The sequence below is a fragment of the Mobula birostris genome, chromosome 3 (genome assembly GCF_030028105.1).
Source record: "Mobula birostris isolate sMobBir1 chromosome 3, sMobBir1.hap1, whole genome shotgun sequence".
In the NCBI taxonomy this organism is placed as follows: domain Eukaryota; kingdom Metazoa; phylum Chordata; class Chondrichthyes; order Myliobatiformes; family Myliobatidae; genus Mobula; species Mobula birostris.
Window position 1 is genome coordinate 189,661,018 of NC_092372.1, and position 25,281 is coordinate 189,686,298.

Here is a 25,281-nt window from a genome sequence, read left to right on the forward strand (position 1 = left end):
TCATCTTCTTATCTAGGAAAGATTATACTTGCGATAGAGGAGTGAAACAAAGTTTTACCAGATTGATTCAAAGTTGTCTTTTGAAGAGAAGCTGATGAAAAAGAAATGGAAGAAAGTAAATGTAACTGAGAAACAAGGCTGACTTGACCAGATGGAATGAGCAATACACCCTATCCGGTAGGTGGCATTTAGAAGCCTTTAAGAGTCAATTGCCTCTTTAAATTATTTTCAACGAACATGCAACCAATTTCCGTTAACACAGGAAACAGTCGGTCCCAGCAAAAACAGTTAACCCTCAGAATCAAGCTGGAGGACGTTGAATATTACAAAATTCATGTTCACTGAACAAATCTGAAACTGGTTTAAAGCTCAGAATATATATAAAGGTGAGTTTTGTTCCATATACTTAGAAATATGTATTAAAAGATAAAATTAGCATACGTAGTAGCACATGGAGCGAGAATGAACTACAGTAACTCAGATTCCTTTGGTGATACTGTGTACGGAGCGATTAGTCAAACTTTTAAAGCCATAAATGAAGTAATGAAAATTTGCGGCTGGGAAAAAAAGTGACGATAGTGCCTCAGAAAAATTTGCTTCAGTGTTGTAGACCATGCTCTAGTCATACCGTGAAAAATGTAAATCCTGTTATGGTCTATATTGTAAGAAGCTTACAATAATAGTATATACCAACTCCAGTACCCAGTGTTGGCTTTCTTTCAGTTGAGTTGACTTTTCTCACAGCCTTAATACTGGGTGAAGTTCCCAACCAAAATGAGTTGACAAAATAGAAATTCATAATATCAAGTATCCAGACCAAACAATAAAAATATTAAAAATATTATCCTGGCCACATCAGAAACCAACAAACAATGTTTTGGATGTTGGCATGACATTATATGTGAAGGAAAGGCAAGAGTAATTATTGATTAGGACAAAGGAAAATTAGACATTGGTATACTACAGAACCATAATGTTTCTTTCAAGAATAGAACTTCCTGTGAATGGACAGACTGAAATATTTTAGCACAGGAGGAAAATTTCTGATCATAATCAGTGAATGTGAATGTGCACTCACTAAATCCTCTAGTAATTCCTCCTTTAGAATAGAACCAATATATAAATTGCATTTGTAAAGCTACTACACCAATGGAAGATAAGTGGCTCACTATACATGGTCTGGTCTTTGAGCATTGGAGTAACTTAGCAGCAGTTCCCAAGCTTCAGCCTGGAATGCACCAGGAGTGCTTTGACATAGAGTTATAATTGTGCTGAGCCAGGCTTTGAAATAAAGCTATAATTGTTAATTCATTTCCTTCAAATCTCTAGCCTATCCTTTGAATTTTCGGTTTGGAATTGTCTTTTGAAGGTAGTAGAAAAGACTAATTCAATGCTGCGAAGAACATATATCCAATTTTTAGGATAGCATTTTATAAGAATTTGAAATGAAAACCCAGTAGGATCATCTCAAAAAAATGGGCTGAAGAATAGCAGATAGAATTTAATGCAGAGAAGTGAGAGGTGTTGCACTTCGGAAGGACAAATCAAGGTAGGTCTTACATAGTGAACGGTAGGGCACTGAGGAGAGCGGTAGAATAAAGGGATCAGGGAATACAGGTCCATAATTCATTGAAAGTGGCATCACAGGTAGATAGGGTTGTAAAGAAAGCTTTTGACACATTGGCCTTTATTAATCAATGTATTGAGTACAGGAAATGGAATATGTTAAATTTGCATAAGACATTGGTGAGACCTAATTTGGAGTACTGTGCGTAGTTTTGTCACCTACCTGCAGGAAAGATGTAAGATTGAACGAGTACAGAGAAAATTTACAAAAATGTTGCCGGGTCTGGAGGACCTGAGTTGTATGGAAAGATTGAATAGGTTAGGACTTTATTACTTGGAATGTAGAAGATTGAGAGGAGATTTGATAGAGGTATACAAAATTATGAGAGGTATAGCTAGGGTAAATGCAAGTAGCCTATTCCCACTGAGGGGTGGAACTAGATCTGGAGGTCATTGGTTAAGGGTGAAAGGTTAAATGTTTAAGGGGAGCATGAGGGGAAATCTCTTCACTCAGAGGGTTGTGAGAATGTGGAACAAGTTGACAGCACAAGCAATGCATGCGAGCTTGATTTCAATGTTGAAGAGAAGTTTGGATAGGTACATGGATGGTAGGGGTATGTAGGGCTACAGTTCCAGTGCAGGTCGATGGGGCTGACCAGGTTAAGTGGTTTCAGCACGGACTAGATGGGTCAAATGGCCTGTTTCTGTGCTGTACTTTTCTATGACCTCACGCCTCTATGACTCTAATATGTGGGCACATCATTTATCAACCCACAGAAGAAAACCCAGCAATGCTGTAGTGGCAAAGAGGACTGATGAGATGGTATTAATACTGAGCAATTCTTTCATTAGGGCTTAATCGTGAAAACATTAACCCAGAGCAGTCTTTAAGGGGAGGCCAAAGGCACTCTGTCTCTCCTTGTATCAGGGTCTACACGTGTCCAGGTGAATTTGTTGCCACTTCTCTACTTCCTGTCCTAAATGTTCTGAAATGGGAAACAGAGTAATTGCTGATAGTGAAAGACTGGCTTGCATTACCCACTCGACAGCTTGCAAATGAGTGCTTGGAAGTGAGGACTCATAATTCCCCTTCTGGCTCACAGAGGAGTGTCCCCATTTCATGTTGCAGTCTCAGTAAAACTATTAACACATACTTAGTAGGTGTGGAATGGAGAGGGTGGTGATGTGAGTTTGTTCATTGTCTCTTCCAAACATGAGCTAGACATAAAATCCAGGGTGATTCCCAGTCTCACTTGGATTGTGGTTACCAAGCACAATGAGTCATGTTGATGCCAAGTAGCAAAAGCAAGGGCTGAGTCTTTCATCTGCTTGATGACAACAAACTTGACGTACATTATACCTTTAACATTGCAAAATATCCCATGGCAACTCACAGATTAAGTTGAGAGAAAGTTGAGTTCCATAAAGATAGCTATTCATGCGATTGTTCACTTACACTGTCTGGGGAAGTGGTCAGATTTACAAAATGTAGCATTTTTCTTTTCCCTTTTCTCAAGAAAAATCATGTCTATTTTAAAATAGGTACCAGAAATGTGTATTATTCTTCTGACATCTAAATGGGTCAACTGCAGTGGAAAGTAGCTTCTTATCAAGCTTTTCTGTTGCCTAGAGTCACGATCAGGGCCACTCAGCTACAGAGCAGCCAGGTTTTAATATGTTGACTTCCTGTGTGAAGCCCATGTCTTCTGCCAAGTGAGCGTGTGCTGACCCAAACTAGGATTCCTGTCATCAAGGCCCCATTGATGAGTCCTTCTCAAAATTAAGTGACAAGAAACCCCAGAAATCATGCAAAAAGTTTTCATGTTCATCAAATCAGAAGCAGCCAAGCTTGATGATGACATAAAAAAATAGATTGGTTACAATTGTGAGAAATTAACTGAGTAAACCATCTCTTCAGTGCATCCTTCTTTAAATAGGGAAATGAAAACCATGCATAATACACCAGTTACGGTCTCTCCAGCACTCTGTAAAATTTCATCAGAACCTCCTTATGTTTACACTCCATAGCAATGGTGAGGAGGACACAACACGCCTCCAAAGTGATAGACAGTAAATAGGTTGAGTCAGTGGCCCAGAAATTAACAGGTGAATTGTAATAGGGGAATCAATCATTGTTAATCCAAAAATTGCAGTAATAGGATGAAGTTGTGAATCAATATGTAAAACTGCTGAAACAATATCAAAAATGTCTTTACGGTATATTTTCAAGAGAGGGCAGGACCAAATCATATGGGTTAAAGAAGCAACGTCAGAGTTACATCTGTCACACATAGGGTTTATATGGGAATAAAAACGGGCTAGTTTATCCTTTGACATATATGTTCTATGAACCACTTTAAATTGTATTACAGTATGTCTAGCACACATTGAAGAAGTATTAACTAATTTAAGCAACACACATAAAAGTTGCTGATGAACGCAGCAGGCCAGGCAGCATCTCTAGGAAGAGGTACAGTCGACATTTCAGGCCAAGACCCTTCGTCAGGACTAACTAATTTAAGAATCTTTTCCATTCTTCTATGGATACATTTATTTGAAGTTCTCATTCCCATTCATTCTTTATTTTATCAGATACCCCTGAAAGGAGTATTCATTTGTTACGCTGATAGCCAGAAGCTCCATTTTATTTAAATGGAAAGATTCTGATCCCCCTACTACACTTCAATGGTTTTCTCAAACTATAGCTTGTTTAAACCTAGAAAAAATCAGGAGTACCACAGTTAATTCCTCGATTAAATGCGAGGAAACTTGAGAGTCCTTAATTCAATATTTCCATACATATGACTTAAGTTGATTTTCTTTTTGAATCCATTTTCCTAATATTTAATTGTTTATGGAAGGAGGAACGGAGCCAAGGACAGAATAATTATAAATGACAAATTATGGCAGCCCAGTTTTTTTTTCTGTTTAGTTTGGGGGGGGGGAGGTTGCGGTTTTTTTGGTTTTTTTTGAACAAATCTTTTGAACTTCTTTTTTCGGTTTCAATTATCAAGAGATCGGGAGGACCTATCTGGATATGATATTTGAAACTTATGTTTGTATATATGATTGCTAGTATTGTAATCCTGTTCTCTTGGTATTGTTTTTATTGATATGTTCATTTAACTCATTATAATGCAATAAAAAGATTTGAAAAGAAAGAATTGTAATAGGGGAAAATATCCAGATTATTGACTTTGGTTACTAATTTTAATACGTCGGGTGAGACTACAAAGTGTTATGGGACAAAAAGATCTGCAGTATTTGTCACTAACTACAAAAGAATGGCATGGCAATTAAAAAGGTGATGGAAGTTTGGTCTTTATTGCTAGAAGTGCAGAGTACAAGAATAAAAGAAGTTTTGATGTAACTTCACAGGTGCTATTGAGCCCATAGCCGGTGTTTTGCATAGAGTTTTCATCTACCTAATTAAGGAAGGATGTACTGCAGAGAAGGTTCACTGTGTTTAATTCCTGAGATGAATGGGTTAAAGTATAAAGAGAGATTGAGCAGGCTATATTCATTTAAGTACAGAAGAACATCATGGATTTCAGATGAAAGGTGGGAGTTTTACAGGGACTCGGGGGTATTTTACACTGAGTGCCTGATATAGAGAGCACACTGCCAGAGGAGGTGGTGGAATTAGATATGGTTACTACACTTAAGAGGCATTTAGACAGATGATTAAATAGGCAAATTATAGAAGAAATGTGGTCCTAATGCAGGAAAATGGGACAGGCAGAAAGGTCAGCATAGATGTTGTGAGCTGAAGGGCCTATTTGCACCTTTATGAGTCCAGAGAGAGGTGCCCCTTGTAGGACTAGACGAAGGGTCTCGGCCCGAAACGTCGACTGTACCTCTTCCTAGAGATGCTGCCTGGCCTGCTGCGTTCACCAGCAACTTTGATGTGTGTTGCTAGATCCTCTGAGAAGTTGACACCCAGAAACTTGAAGCTGCTCACCCTTTCCACTGCTAACCCCCCATGAGGACTGGTGGGTGTTCTCCCAACTTCCCCTTCTTGAGGTCCACAATCAATTCCTTGGTCTGGCTGACATTGAGTGCAAGGTGGCTGGTGTGACAGCACTCAACCAGCCAATCTAGCTCACTCCAGTATGCCTCCTCATTGCCATATGTGAGTCTGCAGACAGCAGTGGGGTCATCGCTGAATTTATAGATGCCATTTGTGCTCTGCCTAGCCACTCAGTCATGAGTATAGAGAGGATAAAGCATGAACTAAGTACGCATCATTGAGGTGTGCTTGTGTTCATTGTCAGTGTGGAGGAGATGTTAAGGATCTAGTTACAGACTCATAGGTTTTGAAGCTTGTTGATTAGTACTGAGGGGTTGATGATGTTGAATGCTGCATTGTAATTGATAAGCAGCAGCTTGATATATACATATTGCTGTTAACCAGGTGCTCCAAAGCTGAGTGGAGAGCCAGTGAGATTGCATCCACAGTAGACCTGTTGAGGTGGTAGGCAAATTGCAGTGGGACAAGCTCCAGGTCCTTACTCAGGCAGGAGTTAGCCATGGCCAACTTCTCAAAGTAATCACACTAGGTGTAAGTGTTTCCCAATGATAGTCACTGAGCCAGCTTGCCCTGGTCTTCTTGGGCACTGGTATAATTGATGCCCTTTTGAAGAACGTGGGAAATTCTGCCTGTAGCAGTGAGAGGTAGTAGATGTCCTTGAACACTACAATCAGTTGGTTGGTACAGGCTAGTTGCTTAGTCATAGACTCATAGAAAACTTCAGCACAGAAATGGGCCCTTCAGCCCATCTAGTCCACGCCAAACCATTTAAACTGCCTAGTCCCATCAACCATTTAAGATCTCCCCAATCTAGTTTGGCTCCATGCATAAATTACCATTCTAATCTTCCAGAGGACCAATTTTGTCCATTACAATCCTTTTGCTCTTAATATTTCTGCAAAGGCTCTAAGGATTCTTCTTCACCTTGTCTGCTAGACCAATTTCATGCCTTCTTTTAGCCCTCCTGATTTCTTTCTTAAGTGTTTTCTTACGTTTCTTATACTCCTCAAGTACCTCATTTGTTCCTGCCTGCCTATACCTGCTATGCACCTCCTTTTTTTTTCTTAACCATGGACTCAATACCTCACAATTCCTCTGTTTCTTATGTTCTTATATTCTTAATGAGTAAAAAGATGAGAAATATATTCAGCAAAAAAGGCAGCACTAAAACCATTCTCCAAACTCTCTTGAAGCTTTGACTTCAGGATAAAGTATTCACACTAACACACAAAGGCACTAGCATGAACTTGCGGCTTTCGGAGGTTGAGGACAAGTCTTAAATCGTTCACAAGTATGTGTGCTGCTCTCAAAGTCAAAATGTTGTGTGGGCTCTGTCACTATGCTTCTGCCCTTACGAATACCTCTCTGAGAACTTCCTGCTGAAATTGTATTTAGGATTATGATGCTGACTTCCATACACACTGTATTTCAGAAACTTCCACAGGTTCTTCTGCCGCTGACCCTAAGTCCTCCCCCATCTTATTACCAGAGAGCTTTGCCTTCTCTCTCCCATCACTTCTTGTAAACATGCCCTAATATCCCTTCTATTCAGATGAGTGTAGATGAGGACCTTTCTGTTGGATCTCGACTGTGAGGAATGGTGCTACTAACCCGACAGATCTGATGTGTCAAGCCCATAGCAATTTTTTTCAAATCGACTGTCCATTCTTCCAGCTTTTTGTATGTTGCTCCTGATTCCAGCTTCTGCCATCTCTTCTGTCTTCGTTGCACTATCTTAAAACTGGGATACTGAATTCTATAAATTCTTTGAGGTTATTTGAAATAGCTTGAGGGACATTAGTAACATTATATTTAAGGCCTGTAAAAAAGCACAGGCAATTTTACAGGCCTCAAGCAGCACACACAAAATGCTGGAGGAACTCAGCAGGTCAGACAGTATCTATCAATATGAACAAACAGTCGACTTTTCGGGCTGAGACCTTTCTTTGGGACATTTCTGTAGATGCTGTCCGACCTGCTTAGCATTTTGTGTGTGTTGCTTTGGATTTCCAGCATCTGCAGACTTCCTGGTGTTTATGATTTACAGCCCCCCGAAGCCTTCACTTAACATTTGCAATACTGCCACATGACCATATATTATCTTAAGAGAGGAACCAGGTCCTTTAACATAAACAAACTTATGGCCACATAATAGATGAATATCATGCAGATGCTCAGCTGGTAAAATTGGCAACAATAGATACTCAAGAGCTGTTTCAGATGTGCAGCTACACATCTGTTCGTGATGCAAAGCTGGTTTAAGTTTTGACATTTCTATAAGAATAGTGAATGAAAGTCAAGAAAAAATGTTGGAAACGCGGTTGGATATATTGCTGGGGATTTCTAGCTTTATCAGCTTCATTATATATTTGGCTACAAGAGGAAGATTTAAAGAAGCTTCAAAGAGATATGCTTTATTTGTCACATGTACATTGAAACATCAAAACATACATAGAAATTTATCCCCTTGTTCATTTGTCTCTCTTCCAATTATCATTCTCTGCAACCACAAGTTATTTGGTATCCTATTAATATTGCCTGCCATATCCTCATCCTTCTATTCCTGAACCTCAAAACTTACTTTGTTTTTGCCAACACAGTTACATGGAGCTAATCACCTATTTTATTTAGCCTCAGGAATGTGATGTGTATTCAGAACCAGGTATATTATTACTGACACATGCTGTGAAATGTGTTGGTTGCAACAGCAGTGTAGTCCAAGACACAAAAATATCTGTAAGTTACAAAAATTAATAAATAGTGCAAGGGATGACCTAGCCCTGCACTGCATCTGCAAAGATTTTTAATCCTGTTATATTTGGTCAATATTTTTTTCTTTTTATGATTATGGTAAAGTATCTAATTCTGTGTTTTTGAATATGTGGAATAAGAGAGGGAATGCCTCGTACTTGTATTACATATTCATCAACTCTTGCCAAAGGAGAATTCAGAAATTGCTTGTGTCAGAATAATAATTACAATGAAGGCCCAGCTATCATATTGAGATTCTGAGATCTACAAATACTAGGTGCTCCTGAACATTCTGCTTTATGCTCTTCCATCTACTGAGCACTGATAGACAGCCTAGGATGGGCATTGATTACATAGTGATTTATACTTTTTATAAGGCATTTTGAAGTTCAGTTCAGTCAGAGTTAAGCAATCTTGAGGAAGCACTTGAGATACTTCACTTGTGCCCAAATAACTGCCCTTGACCAAAGAGCAGAAGTATTCGCTTGCATTTTTATCTCTTACTTTAAGGAACTGAAATTCCTGTAAATAAAAAGGAAGTGAGGAGTTCCATATTATTAATAAGAAAATCTGCAGATGCTGGAAATCCAAGCAACACACACAAAATGCCAGAGGAACTCAGCAGGCCAAGCAGCATCTATGGGAAAGAGAAAACAGCTGACCTTTCAGGCTGACACCCTTCAGATCAGATCAGTTCCATATTATAGATCAACTTTCAAGTTTATTTCTCAAAGCTAGGGGATTGAAGGGTTTGAGTGTAGACTAAAGAAGAGCATAGAACATTTTGTACACCTCTCTCAGGTCACCTATCGTCCTCCTTTGCTCCATAGGAGAAATCCTAGCTCGCTCAACCTATCTTCATAAGAGTTGTCCTTTAGTTCAGGCTGCATCCTGGTAAATCTCCTCTGCACCCTTACTTAAGCTTCCACATTTTTCCTATAATGAGGCAACCCGAACTGAATATAATATCCCATGACCATAAGACATAGGAGCAGAATTAGGCCATTTGGCCCATTGAGTCCACTCTGCCATTCAATCATGGTTGATTCTTTATTCCCCTCCTCAGCCCCACTCCCTGGCCTTCTCCCCATAACCTTTGATGCCGTGTCCAATCAACAATCTAACAAGCTCTGCCTTAAATATACCCAATGAACTGCCCTCCACAGCTGCCTGTGGTAATAAATTTCATAAATTCACCACCCTCTGACTAAATGGATGTCCCTCTATCCTAAGGCTGTACCCTCTTGTCCTAGACTCCCCTACTATAGGAAACATCCTTTCCACATCTATTCTGTCCAGGTCTTTCAACATTCAAAAGGTTTCAATGAGGTCCCCCCTTATCCTTCTAAATTCCAGTGAGTACAGACCCAGAGCTATCAAACGTTCCTCGTATGATAACCTTTTCATTCCTGGAATCATCCTTGTGAACCTCCTCTGGACCCTCTCCAATGCCAGCACATCTTTTCTTAGATGAAGAGCCAAAACCTGTTCACAATACTCAAGGTGAGGCCTCACCAGTGCCTTATAAAGCCTCAGCATCACATCCCTGCTCTTGAATTCAATCCCTCTTGAAATGAATGCTAACATTGCACCAATTACACCTGCAAGTTAACCTTTAGGTTGTTCTGCACAAGGACACCCAAGTCCCTTTTCACTTCAGATTTTGGGATTTTCTCTCTATTTAAAACATAGACTGTACATTTTTTTTTCTTCCACCAAAGTGCATGACCATGCATTTTCCAACATTGTATTTCATTTGCCGCTTTCTTGCCCATTCTCCTAATCTGTCTAAGTCCTTCTGCAGCCTGCCTATTTCCACAGCACTACCTGATCCTCCACCAATCTTTATATCATCTGCAAACTTGGCAAAAAGCCTTCTATTCCATCATCTAATTCATTGATGTACGGCATAAAAAGAAGCGACACCAATACTGACCCCTGTGGAACATCATTAGTCCCTGGCAGCCAAACAGAAAGGACCCTTTTATTCCCACTCACTACCTCCTACCAATCAGCCAATCCTCTAACCATGCCAGTAACTTTCCTGTAGTACCATGAGTTCTCATCTCTCTTTTATATTTTTACGTACTTGAAAAAGCTTTTACTATCCACTTTAACTTTGCTAGCTTGCTTTCATATTTCATCTTTTCCCTCTTAACGATTCTTTTAGCTGCTCTCTGTAGGCTTTTAAAAGCTTCCTAATGCTTTGTCTTCCTGCTAATTCCCAGTGTGTGGTCTAACCAGAGTTTTATAGAGCTGCAGGTCTACCTTGTGGCTCTTGAACTCAATCTTTTAACTACTGAAGGCCAACACACCATACCCTTTCTTAACAAACCTATGTGCATGTGCAAGAAGAGGACGAAGAAATTCTCCTCCCAGCATTTCTCATTTGATTGTAGGACTATTTAACCAATTCAGAGGGACGTTAAATATCAATATACTTATATGCTCATGAGCGTCCACAGGCATTCTTCACGGGGCTTAAACCCCTGTGGCTTGTCACACATCACCCCCATCCTCATCCCTTCTCTAATCTCACACTTGCCCCCGTTCCTGTGGAGTTTACGAGCTATTCACTGGGCAGCTACAAATTCAAGAGCGCCTGTATATTTCAGTAACTTTTATAAAGGCTGGAGCTGAAGATTAATTATCCGAGGGATTTCTCATCATCTTTTGGAAATAAGCAGTTTGTTTAAACCTTTCTTGTATGATCCAAGCCATGATGAAAATTAGCTGAAATTGAAGATTGTATTTTGAAAGGACCTGCAGAAAAGAAAAAATATTGTTTTGAATTTAATTCTTGTCCTGTTTCTCTCTCTATGTAATGAAAAGTGTTACTAGCAGCTGCTAATTCAATTCTGAAATTACTATATATTAAAATTTAACCTCTTTTCAAGGGTCTAGAATGAAAAATATTCATTGGATTCAGGCAGTTCAAACATATAAAGGCCATCAAGTTTTAAAGTGTGTGTGCCTTACAGTACTTCAGGAAATTGAAACAACAAATAATTTGTAAAGTTAGAAAATACTGGAGATACCTACTGGATTACGTAACATCTGAAGGAGAAAAATAAATTTAGCATTTCAGGCTAACAGATTTTTTTTCTTCAGAACCAAACAAGACAAAAAAGTTATTAGGTTAATTAGCAGCTGTAAATTGTTCCTACAGTTGATAGCTGGCAAGATAATCAGGGGGAGGAGGGAGGTAGGAATTGATAGGGGTGTGAGCCAAAAATTAGTGTTTGATGGCATAGATGCAGTGACAAAAGAGCCTGTTTCTGTGCTGTACAACTCTATGAGTTTGAGTCCATCAGAGTCGCAGAATGAGGGGACAAGAGGAAAGATCGAAAGAGGGTGGAAATCTGGGGAAATAATTATCAAGTGGGATTATGACAAAGAGTTTGTAGTATTAAGGCAAGTAAAGAAATAAAAGATGAGTCCTGAGGAAGTATAAGTAGGAATAGAAAATCACATCAGCAGCTGACGTCTGAAATGAATTTTGCATTGATTGCAAATAATCTAATTGCTGAATAGACACTGAACATTCGTCACAAAAATAATTGAATAATTGTGAGGAGAAAGGAAAATAAAGAGAACCCTGACGTACCTATGGGGAGGAGATTCATAGGAGATGATACCAGATCCCTCTCATATGATCATTGATACCCCTTTTGCAGGCTAATATTGAAAAATGCTTGATATAATTAAGCAAAAGTGAAATTTAGAAATGGTAATTAAAGAAACTCCAGATGCTGGAAATCTGACCTGCTGAGTGTTTCCAGCATTTGCTGATTTTAATTTCAGACTTCCAACATTTGCAGTTCATTGAGTTTTCATTTACGGTTTCTGCATTGTAAGTATCCATTGTTCAGTGCTGGAGGGGTAAGAGAGCAGTGCACAGGTGGTGTTCCTCAAGAAGTGTGGCCACCTAGGATTAAGCAACATGACAAATAAGAACCTACCTCATTTAGGTTTTTTTATCAGGCAGTTTTGAACAATGTTCGCAGCATGAAGGCTTGCTAAAAAGTATCATGAATTAGAGATGAGGTAATGTCATTATAAGAGTTTACAGCACAGAATGAGTTTATTATGTCCATCCTGCCTCTGCCATCTAATTAAAAGAGCTTAAAGTCATTACTTTCTCCTTTTTCGTATCTTTTCTGTTCCCTTACTTTTCATATATCTGACCTGCTTCTTAGATGGTCCTTAGGGTTGAGTTGACTTGTTTTCACTGCAGTTCTGAAGGTTTCAAAGTAACTGATGAGCCCTATGTGAGATCCTCAGGCTCTGCAAAAGGAGGGGAAGGTGGGGCTGGATAGGGTGGATGGTGGATCGCTTGGGATCATTCCACACTCCTTCCACTGATTGTTCTTGGCCTCTCCTTGCCCTGTTGTTTTTCTACCAATTTGACCAGGCTCTGGCAAGGAATCACCCGCCTCAGTGATTCCTTTCTTTAAAGTTTCGGAAGGTTTCCTTGCAATCTCTTGTCATGGCGGAGCTTAGAACGGAAGTCTGGATTCAGGTATTACGTATGCAGAACAGGACACTGATACTGATTTGCCAATTCGCTAGTGGATTTGATAGATTTTATGAAAACAATGTGGGATTTACTGCAGTGTTTTGAAGTATATAAGTAACCCACTCTCCAGAAGATGCTTCTAGGCTTTGCTTTTCTATTTACAGATAATGTGCATGCTCTGAGGCTGAGCTCCAAACTATTGTGGATCCCTTCATATTAGTGCATGACAGAATAGGCCTCCTACTTAATACATAACTGGTTTCCCTTTAGAAATTACCGGTTACGTCATGCTCGCAGACTTTGTACCTTCAGCCTGTGTATACTCATTTTGATTTTATGCACATTCCTGTCTCACTTAAACAATGTATTAATAAAAAACTGTGATCCTCTGCTGCCTTATAATGAAATGCTAAGAAATAACATGGGGAACTTTTGACTGTGTAGCTCAGTGAGACAGGCAAAGAGGAAGTGTATATGGTAATATATGAAATATGTGATGAACAACCGGGTAAATTATATATGTATGTACTTCCTTCATATCACTAACAATTCTGTCTCCTGGAATCCATGCATCTTGATAGCTTTTTAAATAATCCTTTTATTAGCTGCAATTTTGGAGGATCAGTATTCCTTTCATAACTTCGATCAATCATATCTTAGAGTTGGTAAGAGGCAGTGTCTTTTCACTGCTCTGCTTCAGAGGCTGGTTGTTGTTCTAGTTTGTCCATCTGTCAAGTTGACCCACCCAGGTAGAGTAATGGGGATCCTGTATCAGAAGCTCACAGTGTATAAGCAAAGATTGCAAAAAATGTTTTTCTTGCCATTATGTGGCTAAACCACACCACACCCAGTTGATTCATTTTCAAATGAACACATGTATAACAAGTAAACACACCGTTCTCAACCATTATTTTTAGAGTGCATAGTGGATTTAACTAAATTTTCCCCGCCTTAGAATTCGACAAAATACTCCATGTCCTATACAATTTGTGTAAGATCATTATTAAGCAGTAACTGACTCTTTGTTCCCCATTTTTAAAGTTTGACCAATCCCCATCGCACTGAATTTCAGTTTCAAAAGCACAATACCAACTATGGAAAATATTTTCTATAATAAGTAGTCTAGGTTAATAGTTCAATACTCTTTAAGAACAACGGTGTAAGGAACTCAAGTTTCTTCCACCAGAACCATCAGAGTATGGTTTTCTACTGCACTCCTCATATAAGAGCTTTTGTATCTTTAATTCATGTAGCAGCTGACTTCTCTGTCAAAGCATTTGAACCAATAATCCTGTTACCGAGCCCTTGCACCAGATAAGCTGAAACATTAATAATTCTGGGCAACAGCTCTTAATAGAGTGCTGACCACTATTGCACACAGTTGCTGGAAATTATTAAGAAAGATTACAGTTGCTTTAGATGCTACAGGAACTCTATCACCCAGCAGGGTGTGGCTTCCACTTCAGTGACTCCATAAGCTCATGGACGAGGTAGGGAGCCACAGGGAGCCTGTGTGACTCATGGAGAAAGAAACATCAGTGACAGAGTCCCAGAATAGAATCGTTCCCACACATCGCAGCATCATTCTAATAAATGAACTGGTTGTAAAAAGGAACTGTTTCTTTCACAAGAGTTTTTATTTGCTGTCGCTCATGACAAAGACCAGTCAGAAGCTGCATCCCATTCCATTCAAAAGATAAATAACAGGAGGAAGAAACTTTGAGCAGAACCACTTTCACTGGGGCACGCTTACATCTACAGTATACTTCACTGGGTTTTGTAAAGAGTTACATGTGGTTTTGCCAGTTCTTATTCAAAAATGGAATTAATTAATTAAGCCTCAAAGCTTAAACAGTTGGGCAATTTTGGCGTAACAGCTTTTGTAGTGACTTCCTTAATGAATGTACCAATCACATGTCATCCCACAGTTGATATATGCATCCAATGGGAACTCTGTTGCCAAATTTTACCAGCATATTCACAAAATGACTAATGGCCATTTTTCACTCAACAATCTCCAGCTTCAGAATGTGTTTGCTCAAGAGTGTCAGGGAAACCTCAAATGGAGGATAACAATAAGTTTAGTGTGGACGGACAGTTGATGTTGGTTAGCTGAGGGGTCTCCATGAGGAAATGAAAGATCTGATCCCAAAATCAAAACAAACTTTGCAACTGTAGCAGCTTTGAAGAGTTACATGGGGTGAAGAAATTCTACTGATGTGTGGTGCATCGGTTAGTGCTACTATCTTACAGTTCCAGAGGTCTGGGTTTGATCCCAACCTTGCTTGCTATCTATGTGAAGCTTGTACGTGCGGATTTCTTCTGGGTCCTCTGGTTTCTTCCCACGTCCTAAAAGAAGTGTCTGTTCATAGGTTAACTGGTGAGTTGAACTGTAGGTGAGTGACAGAAGAATAAGGTGGTAGGAAGAGTTATTGAGGATGGAAAAGGAAATGTGGGATTACTGTAGCTGGTTAGTACAGATCAATAGGGATGCAGGACCAGTTTCTGTGCTATGCCAAGCTATGATTGTTAGAAAATTAATAGGATGTTATACTGCAGAGCTCCAGTTTTAGCTGAAGTCCAATGTAACTACATTTCAGAATCAGAATCAGGTTTATTCTTACTGGCATGTGATGTGAAATTTGTTAACTTCGCAGCAGCATTAGCTGTTCACTCTCTCCACTTCTGATCCCTCTACGAGGATCAGTACATGTTCCTTCAACAAACTTCTACCCTATCCACGACTCTACCAATCTTCATCTGCAAACTCACTATCCCACCCTTCCACTTCCTCACCCAAGTAATTTATTAAAATCACACAGATCAGGGGTTCCAGAACAGATCCCTGCAGAACACCACTGGCCACCGACCTCCAGGCACAATATGTTCCATCCCTACCACCCGCTGATTTCTGTGGATAAGCCTGTTCTGAAGTCGAGTTTCCCTTCATCCTATTTCCTGAGTTTCTGAATAAACCTACCATGTAGAACTTTTTCAAATGGCTTACTAAAATCCATATACACCACAGTGACTGCTCTACTTTCATCAATGTGCTTTGTCGCATCCTCAAAGAATTTAATCAGGCATAACTTGCCCCTCACAAAGCCATGCTGACTACCCCGAATCAGACTATGCTGCTCCAAATGCTAGTAACTCTTGTCTCTAAGAAACTTCTCCAATAATTTGCCCAACAGTGAAGTAAGATTCACTGATCTATAACTCCCAGGGTTTCCCTTACTCCCTTTCTTGAACGAAGTAATAACATCTGCCAACCTCCAATCATCTGGTAAAATAAAAACTATAAAAACACTCAGTGTTGGATTGTAAATCATCTCCATGGTGGAGGAGTAGGGCATTTCTACTTGTAATGTTACCCTCTCAGACTCAAGACAGTCACCGAAAAACCTCTGGAAACCACTACATTGGTTTCTCAAAGCAGCCACGAGCTGCCCACACCTTTGAAATGAAAAGCATTTTTAAATAGTGTAGTTAAAGGCTTTGGTGACGAATGAGGTGATTACATTGAAATATATAAAGTTATTAAGGGAACTGACAAAGAGGTTGAGGAGCTGTTGCTTCCTCTGTCGAGTCACAGCCTCAAAATTAATTGGCTGGTCATTCAGAACATCACAAAAGAGAATTTTTTCACCTAGCAAAACACTTGGATTTCACAACCAAAGGACGTTCTGAAGGTTCAATCAGTTGATTATATTCAAGACAAGATTTGTCAAGTTAATGTATTAAGGGAATGGTGAGATACGGAGTCAGCAGAGTAAAGTGATACTGAGGCTGGGATTAATCAGGATCGTATTGAATGACAGAACAGGCAGGCAGGATGAAATTGCAAACATGAGGAATTCTGCAGATGCTGGAAATTCAAGCAACGCACATCAAAGTTGCTGGTGAACGCAGCAGGCCAGGCAGCATCTCTAGGAAGAGGTACAGTCAACGTCTCAGGCCGAGATCCTTCGTCAGGACTAACTGAAGGAAGCGCTAGTAAGAGATTTAAAAGTGGGAGGGGGAGGGGGAGATTCAAAATGATAGGAGAAGACAGGAGGGGGAGGGATGGAGCCAAGAGAGGTGATTGGCAAAAGGGATATGAGAGGATCATGGGACAGGAGGTCCAGGGAGAAGGAAAAGGGGGGAGGGGACCCAGAGGATGGGCAAGGGGTATAGTCAGAGGGACAGAGGGAGAAAAAAGGAGAGAGAGAGAAAGAATGTGTGTATATAAATAACGGATGGGGTACAAGGGGGAGGTGGGGCATTAGCAGAAGTTAGAGAACTCAATGTTCATGCACAATGGGTAAATCACTTTATTGGAACAGCAAGTGCCTGGCTAGACAATCCCATCACAAAGACCTTTAAATGATGGTGGACTAAACTTTGAGGGCTGCTGGGCAGCAGTACAGGTCAGTGAGGTTGTTGGTAAGTCTTATAGATTGCATGAGCATTTCTACTCAGCCAATGCGCCAGCTGCTCTGTTGAATTTATCCCGGATGATGTGAGGAAATTTACTGCAAAGGTTTCAGGGGTGCCCTGTGACAGATGTTTTGGCTGCATGGAATGGCTTGTGTTCCTCCATTAGAGCAGAATGGAGTGAGGGGGATTTTGAAGAAGATTTTCAGGGTCAAAAAGGTTCTAGGCAGAGTTGGCAGGAGAGGTTATTTTCAATGGCTGAGACGTTGTAGAACAAAGGACTACAGAGTAATTGGGAAGTGAACTGGAGACTTGAAGAAATAATTATGTTGCATGGCCTAAAGTTAAGATTTAAAGTATAAAGTCGGAGAGAGCAGTGGATATCATTTCAATAATAGCGGTCAAATGAGAATAGAACAAAGAGTTGAAGGGGATAAAAGAGAAGGAATGTGAGAATGAGTGAGAAAGTGGGGATGAAACTACCTCCTTAGTGTTCAATTATACCACTCAGTGATGAAAGAGAGAAAAAAAATGGCATCTTAAGTGTCCAGGCAAGAATATAGTTAATAGGTCATATGTGCCACTTTTATTCTAGTTTCTGCCCCATAGATCATGAAGAAATATAGTTTGAAATTAAGATGGTGCACACGTTGGAGTTCATGGCATCCCTGTGACCCTGCTGCCCAGCTCTTTCTAGGAAATACACACAACAGATTTGGGAAGTGATATCAAAAAAAAAGGAGCTGTGCTCTTGCACACAGCACACATGTAGTCATTGTGCACCTGGTGCTGGATGAAATGTCAACCATGTGATTGTTTTACCCTGAGCAAAGCAGAGTTTCTTGAGAATGCTTGGGGTTGTACTCAACCAGACAAGAGTAGAATGAACCATCACATTTGCAATGTGCCCTGATATGTAAGTTATAGAATCAACTTATCACATGACACACAGACTCTAGCTTACCTGCGATATATATGTAGCTGAACAATGTAATTTTCTGGTGAAAGTTGACACGCTTTATCTTCCACCAACCCCCTGCCTGGAGTTTAGTAAAGCTTTCTACAAGGTCTTACAGCAGAAGCTGATTCAAAAGTTTACAGCCAATCATGTCTAGGACAGGTCTGGGATGTGATTGGATGTCCGTGACCAGTGAACGATTTGGATGTGAATATACAGTAGAAGATATAATTAGCTAGTTCGCTGATGACACTAAGATTGTGGATATGTTAGCAGGGTGGAGGATAGTCCTAGGGTACAGGGAGATGTTGATATCTTAGTGAAATGGGGTGAGAAATAGCGATGAAGTTTAATTCAGGTAAATGCATTTTGGGAGTACTACCAAGGCTAGGCCATTGGTTATGAATGGTGGTATCCTTGGCAGTACTGAGGAGCAGAGGGACTTTGAAGTGCAAGAACAGCAGTCCTTGAGATAGAAATACAGGCAGATAACATGGTTAAGAAGGCACATAGGATGGTAGCCTTCACCAGTCAAGGCAGAAGGATATGTTCTAATTTCATATGACACTAGGCAGACCTTAGCTGGAATACTGCACGAAATCCTGGTCGCCTCTTGCCTAATACCAGAGGGCATTCATTTAATTAGAGGGGGATAAGTTCAAAGGAGATGTGCGCTCTCTGTGTTTTGTACACAGAGAGTACTGGGTGTCTGGAACGCACTGCCTGGGGAGGTAGTGGAGGAAAATACCGTAGGGACATTCAAGAGGCTGATAGGCACATGAATGGAGAGGAAATAGGAGTTGGACATTTCATTAAGCAATTAAGAAATGGCAGTTGGTACATGGAGCTTAGAAAAATAGAGGGCTATGGGTAGCCCTAGGTAATTTCTAAAGTAAGTACATGTTCAGCACAGCATTGTGGGCCGAAGGGCCTGTTTTGTGCTGTAGGTTTTCTATGTTTCCATGTTTCTATTATCAATTTAATTAGTTTGGCACAACATTGTGAGCCAAAGGGCCTGTCCCAGTGCTGTACTGTTCTGTTTTAAGTTCACACTATAGAAAGGGTGTGATAGTGCTGGAGAATATGCAGAGACAATTCGTCAAGATGTTCCCTTTAGTTATGAGCAGATTCTGGAGAAGGTAGGTCATTTTTCCCTGGAGCGGAGGAGGTTAAGAGGGGACATGATCGTAGTATATAAAATTACAAAGGGTGTAGGTAGGGAAGACCGTAAGAAACTTATCAATGGTGAATGTAACTTGAGGATGTAGATTTAGGATGAGGGGTAAGAGATTGAGAGGAAGTTTGACATTTTCACTCGGAGTATGGTGGAGCCTGGAATTCACTGCAGGAGAGAGTGGACATGCCACATGGAAGTATGAAATAATTTCTTTGCAAATAAATTAGAAACTTTGCGCAGTCATCAATGAATATCCTGACTTTTGACTTTATGATAGAGGGCAGTCATTAATGAAACAGGAGATAGGAATAGGAGATTAGGGAATTTGGTATTGGGGGCAGAGTATTGACATGGATTGAAAATTGGCTGGCTGACAGAAAGCAATGAGTAGCAATTAACTGGTCCCTTTCGGAATGGCACGCGGTGACCAGTGGGGTACCGCAGGGTTCAGTGCTGGGACCGCAGCTGTTTACCATATACATTAATGATTTAGATGAAGGGATTAAAAGTAACATTAGCAAATTTGCCGATGGCACACAGCTGGGTGGCAGTGTGAAATGTGAGGAGGATGTTATGAGAATGCAGGGTGACTTGGACAGGCTGGGTGAGTGGGCAGATGCAGTTTAATGTAGATAAATGTGAGATTATCAACTTTGGTGGTAAGAACAGGAAGACAGATTATTATCTAAATGGAGTCAAGTTAGGAAAAGGGGAAGCACAACGAGATCTAGGTAATCTTGTACATCAGTCACTGAAAGCAAACATGCAAGGACAGCAGGCAGTGAAGAAAGCTAATGGCATGCTGGCCTTCATAACAAGGGGAATTGAGTATGAGAGCAAAGAGGTCCTTCTGCAGCTGTACAGGGCCCTGGTGAGACCACACCTGGAGTACTGTGTGCAGTTTTGGTCTCCAAATTTGAGGAAGGACATTCTTGCTATTGAGGGAGTGCAGCTTAGGTTCACAAGGTTAATTCCCGGGATGGTGGGACTGTCATATGTCAAAAGATTGGAGCGACTGGGCTTGTATACTCTGGAATTTAGAAGGCTGAGACGGGATCTTATTGAAACATATAAGATTATTAAGGGATTGGACACACTGGAGGCAGGAAGCATGTTCCCGCTGATGGGTGACTCCAGAACCAGAGGCCACAGTTTAAGAATAAGAGGTAGACCATTTAGAACGGAGTTGAGGAAAAACTTGTTCACCCAGAGAGTGGTGGATATATGGAATGCTCTGCCCCAGAAGGCTGTGGAGGCCAAGTCTCCGGATGCTTTCAAGAAAGAGATAGATATAGCTCTTAAAGATAGCGGAATCAAAGGTTATGGGGATAAGGCAGGAACTGGAAACTGATAGTGGATGATCAGCCATGATCACAGCGAATGGCAGTGTTGGCTCAAAGGGCCAAATGGCCTACTCCTGCACCTGTTGTCTATTGTCTATTGTAAAAATGATTGGGCCTGGGAAACTACCTCTGAGGAATTCCTTCAAAAGATGCCCTGGAGCTGGGATAAGTAACTTCCAGAAATCACAACCATCTTTCTAGATGCTACACTAGTTACTGTGCATTTTTTTATGATAGAATGGTCTTGGTAGAATAAAACTACAATTAATTAAAGAATTGAGTTCAAGAGTCAGGAAGTTATATTATGGTTTTATAAAATTCTGATTGGGCTGCATCTGAGTATTGCATTCAGTTCTGGTCACGCCTTTATAAGTATGTCAAGGTTTTGAGAGGGTTCAAAAGGGGTTTACCAGGATAATCAACTTCCCAGCTCTTTACTTCATCACTTCCCCTCTTCCAGTTCTACCAAGCATCTACCACCTCATACTTCTTCGTCCCCTCCTCCCAACTTCTTACTTTAACTTCTCATCTTTCTTATTTCATTTTCAGAAGGGTTCCAGCTCAAAAGGTCAAATGTTTACACTTTTCCATAGATGCTGCCTGGCCAGCTGAGTTCCTCCAGCATTTTGTGTGTGTTACCAGGATGCTTTCTGGATTAGGCAGCCTATGCTATAAGGCCAGGTTGGGCAAATTTGATTTGTTTTCTTTGGAGTAGCAGAGCAATTTCCGATCAGATGGAGCTGTGCTCAAATGCTGTGGCCTCTGCAGGGACAACCAATGGTGTTACTGTCTTTTTTTAAACGTCTTTTTTATGGTCACAAGACACTGTTGGACATTAAGGCCTTCAATTATTGCAGGCCTTCCCCATCAGTGAGTTGCTTGTTAGCAGAGGAACTGGGCTTAGTGCGACCGTGTTGGTGCCTGCTACAGAAAGTCGTTGGAGCCGGTGTGAAAACTTGATGCGCAGTCTAACAGCATTGTGGACAATCTTCTAGTGATTGTGAGATCCTGGTGGACATTGGTAACAGTCACTGCTTTATTGGCCAGACTGACGGCAGGGGCCTCAGTTGTAGCACAGACAAGGCCTCATGATGTAGTGTCACCAGTTGCAGCCATCCAGGAGAGGTGATGTTGGAGGTGCTGTGGCACAGTGTCCATGCTGGAGTGGGCTCTGGTCTCACCCACCGGTTCTTCCTCCAGTGTCCATTTGGTAGAGGACAAGCTGGACTGAATTCATTTATGGATTTAAGGGGGCTTGTTCAATCCAACAACATCCATGGACTCAGTGAGTTAGGCTTTTTTTGTGTGTGACTGTGTGTTTACTGCTATCTTATATGTGTTATTTGTGACTTTTGTCACTGTGTTTTGCATCTTGGCCCTTGAGGAATGCCATTTTGATTGGCTCTATTCGTGGGTCATCATGTATGGTTGAATGACAATTAAACAACCTTGAGAGCCTGAGGGGAGATCTGACAGAGGTTTGTACGATTACTAAAGGCAAAAATAGAGTAGACAGCCAGCATATTTTATCCCCAAAGGTTGAAATGTCTAATACCAGAGGACATGCTTTTAAGGTGAAAAGAGGTTAGTTCAAAGAAGATGTGCGAGCCAAGACTTTTACATAGAGAGTGGTGAGTGCCTGGAATGCTGTGCTTTTGGTGGTGTGGGTGCAAATATGATAGGGGCATTGAAGAGGCTCCTGGTTAAGCACATGAGTGTACAGGATATGGACATTGAGTAGGCAGAAGAGATCAGTTCAGTTGGGTGTTTGATTATTCATTTATTCAGAAGGGCCTGTTCTTGTGCTCTATAGTCTACAGAGACATTCTTATTACAGCTTCCTGTTCATCATCATAGGAAGAACAACTCACCTCTAATACTCAAGGGCAGCTATTGCAAACAAGGTTCTTGCCAAGGTATCGGCGTGGAAAATAAAATGGTGAAAAGATGGGAAGTACTGTAAGGCAAAGGAAATTGTACAAAAATGATTCAGACGGAGTTTGACAAAAACATAGCACTTAATGCTAAGCATGATTATTGTTTTAATTCCATTAACCTAGGAAGGGATGGAGCTGCATTTGTTAACCTGAACTCTTAGCATTATTCTGACACAAGGGACTGCAGATACTAGGATCTGGAGAAAGATGTTGGAACTCAGCAGGTCAAGCAGCACCCGTGGTGGTAAATGGACAGTCAACATTTTGGGTTGAGACCCTTTATCTGGATCCACTCAGTTCAGAAGGTTCTCAACCCAGACCTTCGATTGGCAATTTCCCTCTACAGATACTGCCTGACCCACTAAGCTCCCGCAGCATCTTGTTTGTTGTTTTCAGTGTCATGTATCAGTGCTTCCATTGCTTTAATGTACCGTACTGTCACATGGCCCTTTTTGCGGTTTGCCACTTCCTAGCTTAGCTGCTTGCAAAAGGGATGTTGTGAAGCAAAGCATGTGTGTGGTAACATTTGAACTCATCAGCAGCTGAGTACTACCTTTACTTTAAGTTCACTTATCAAAAATATAAAGCTACAAAAACACTCTCTACATTGCATCTTCTTTTCCACCAATGAGACAAAAAAAAGCTTACTTAAGAATGTCAGAGAGTAAGGTGTCAAGTTCCATTTAGTCCAAGTCAGAAAATTTGAACGATTAAATATCAATGTAACACAGGCACTCCCTCAACAACCACAGGCTTGCAATATGCATGCAATATCATTAAAATTGGCAACATGCTCACTTTTCTCAAAAAAGTTGCTAGTTCATTTTCAGATCGACTCTGCAAATGTTAACTGGTATTATACACAACCACATCAGAACATTCTTACATTGAAGAGATCACTTTAGAAGCAAGCTCTCGGTTAGAGAACTCTGCGTGAATTTGGAAAACCACCTACTTACCTCCATCATCTGACGCCCTGGGCACTCTCTGACGTGCAACCATTTTGTCACCCTTACAACTGGATGTGCTGCAATAAATTTCACTTGGTCAATGTTAATATATGCCTTTGAAGCAAAACAAAATATAAATAAATTTGAATTAAAAGTAATGCAAGAGGTTTATTCATACTTCAGCTGTGAGAGGTGATTCAAACTGACAAAACTTTATGCTCCCAGCTGCTTTGAGTGATGAGTAAAAGTGGATCAATAGATGACAGAAACATTGCTCTCTTAATTATAACATAGAATAGTACAGCACATTACAGGCCCTTTGGCCCACAATGTTGTGCCGACTCTCAAACCCTGCCTCCCATATAACCCCCACCTTAAATTCCTCCATATACCTGTCTAGTAGTCTCTTAAACTTCACAAGTGTATCTGCCTCCACCACTGCCTCAGGCAGTGTATTCCACGCACCAACCACTCTCTGAGTAAAAAACCTTCCTCTAATATCCCCCTTGAACGTCCCACCCCTTACCTTAAAGCCATGTTCTCTTGTATTAAACAGTGGTGCCCTGGGGAAGAGGCGCTGGCTATCCACTCTATCTATTCCACTTATTATCTTGTACACCTATCTCCTCTCATCCTCCTTCTCTCCAAAGAGTAAAGCCCTAGCTCCCTTAATCCCTGATCATAATGCATACTCTCAAAGCCAGGCAGCATCCTGGTAAATCTCCTCTGTACCCTTTCTAATGCTTCCACATCCTTCCTATAGTGAGGTGACCAGAACTGGACACAGTACTCCAAGTGTGGCCTAACCAGTTTTATAGAGCTGCATCATTACATCACGACTCTTAAACTCTATCCCTCGACTTGTGAAAGCTAACACCCCATAAGCTTTCTTAACACCCGGTCCTTCTTTCAACAGTCACCAGCTAATGATATTCTACTGTGGAAATTGCTCTTCCAAAGTCCAATTCATATTTTAATGTATTCCCAACAGAAGGCAAGTTCTCAGTTGGCTACATTCTATCAAAACCATTAATGTGTCATCCAAATGATTTGGCTCACTACTGTTCTATATCATTCATAATAGCCTGCTGTAGGGTTTTCCACAAATCTACCAACCTTTTATTCCAGTGTTTTACCTTGCTCAACCTTTCCCTTCATTAGTTCAACAAGAAATATAAAAGTTGTAAGGTCTTGCTACAGCTCTATAAAACTTGGGTTTGGGCTCATTTGGAGTTTTCTGTACAGTTCTGGTCACCACGTTATAGGAAGGATGTTGACACTGCAGGAAGTGCAGCAGAGGTTCACCAGGATGTTGCAAGATAGAATGTAATAGCTATAAGGAGCAGATGGAAAATCTCAGCTTGTTTTCCCTGGAGGCGAAAGAGTGATCTGAGAGAAGCACATAAAATTATGATATATATGTGTGTGTGTGTGTGTGTGTGTGTGTTTGTGTGTTAGAGAGTCAGAGCTTTTGCACCTAGGCTGGAAATGTCCAATATTAAAGGGCATAGGTTTAAGGTGAAAGGGGAAAAGTGTAAGGAAGATTTGAAAGCCATGATTTTTTTTTTTGTGTTGAGATTAGTAGGTGCCTGGAATCTGTTGCCAGGGGGTTTGGTGGAAGCAGGTGCTAGATT

The 25,281-nt window shown here is 40.7% G+C and overlaps 1 protein-coding gene across 1 annotated transcript in view; it reads left to right on the plus strand.

Moving 5' to 3' along the window:
* Positions 1-243: 243 nt before the first annotated feature.
* apbb1ip (amyloid beta (A4) precursor protein-binding, family B, member 1 interacting protein) overlaps positions 244-25,281 on the plus strand; it is a 139,757-nt gene continuing 114,719 nt past the window's right edge. The window contains exon 1 of the mRNA XM_072253863.1: positions 244-386. The gene's annotated coding sequence lies outside the window, so the exon portion shown is untranslated. The remainder of the gene's footprint in view (positions 387-25,281) is intronic.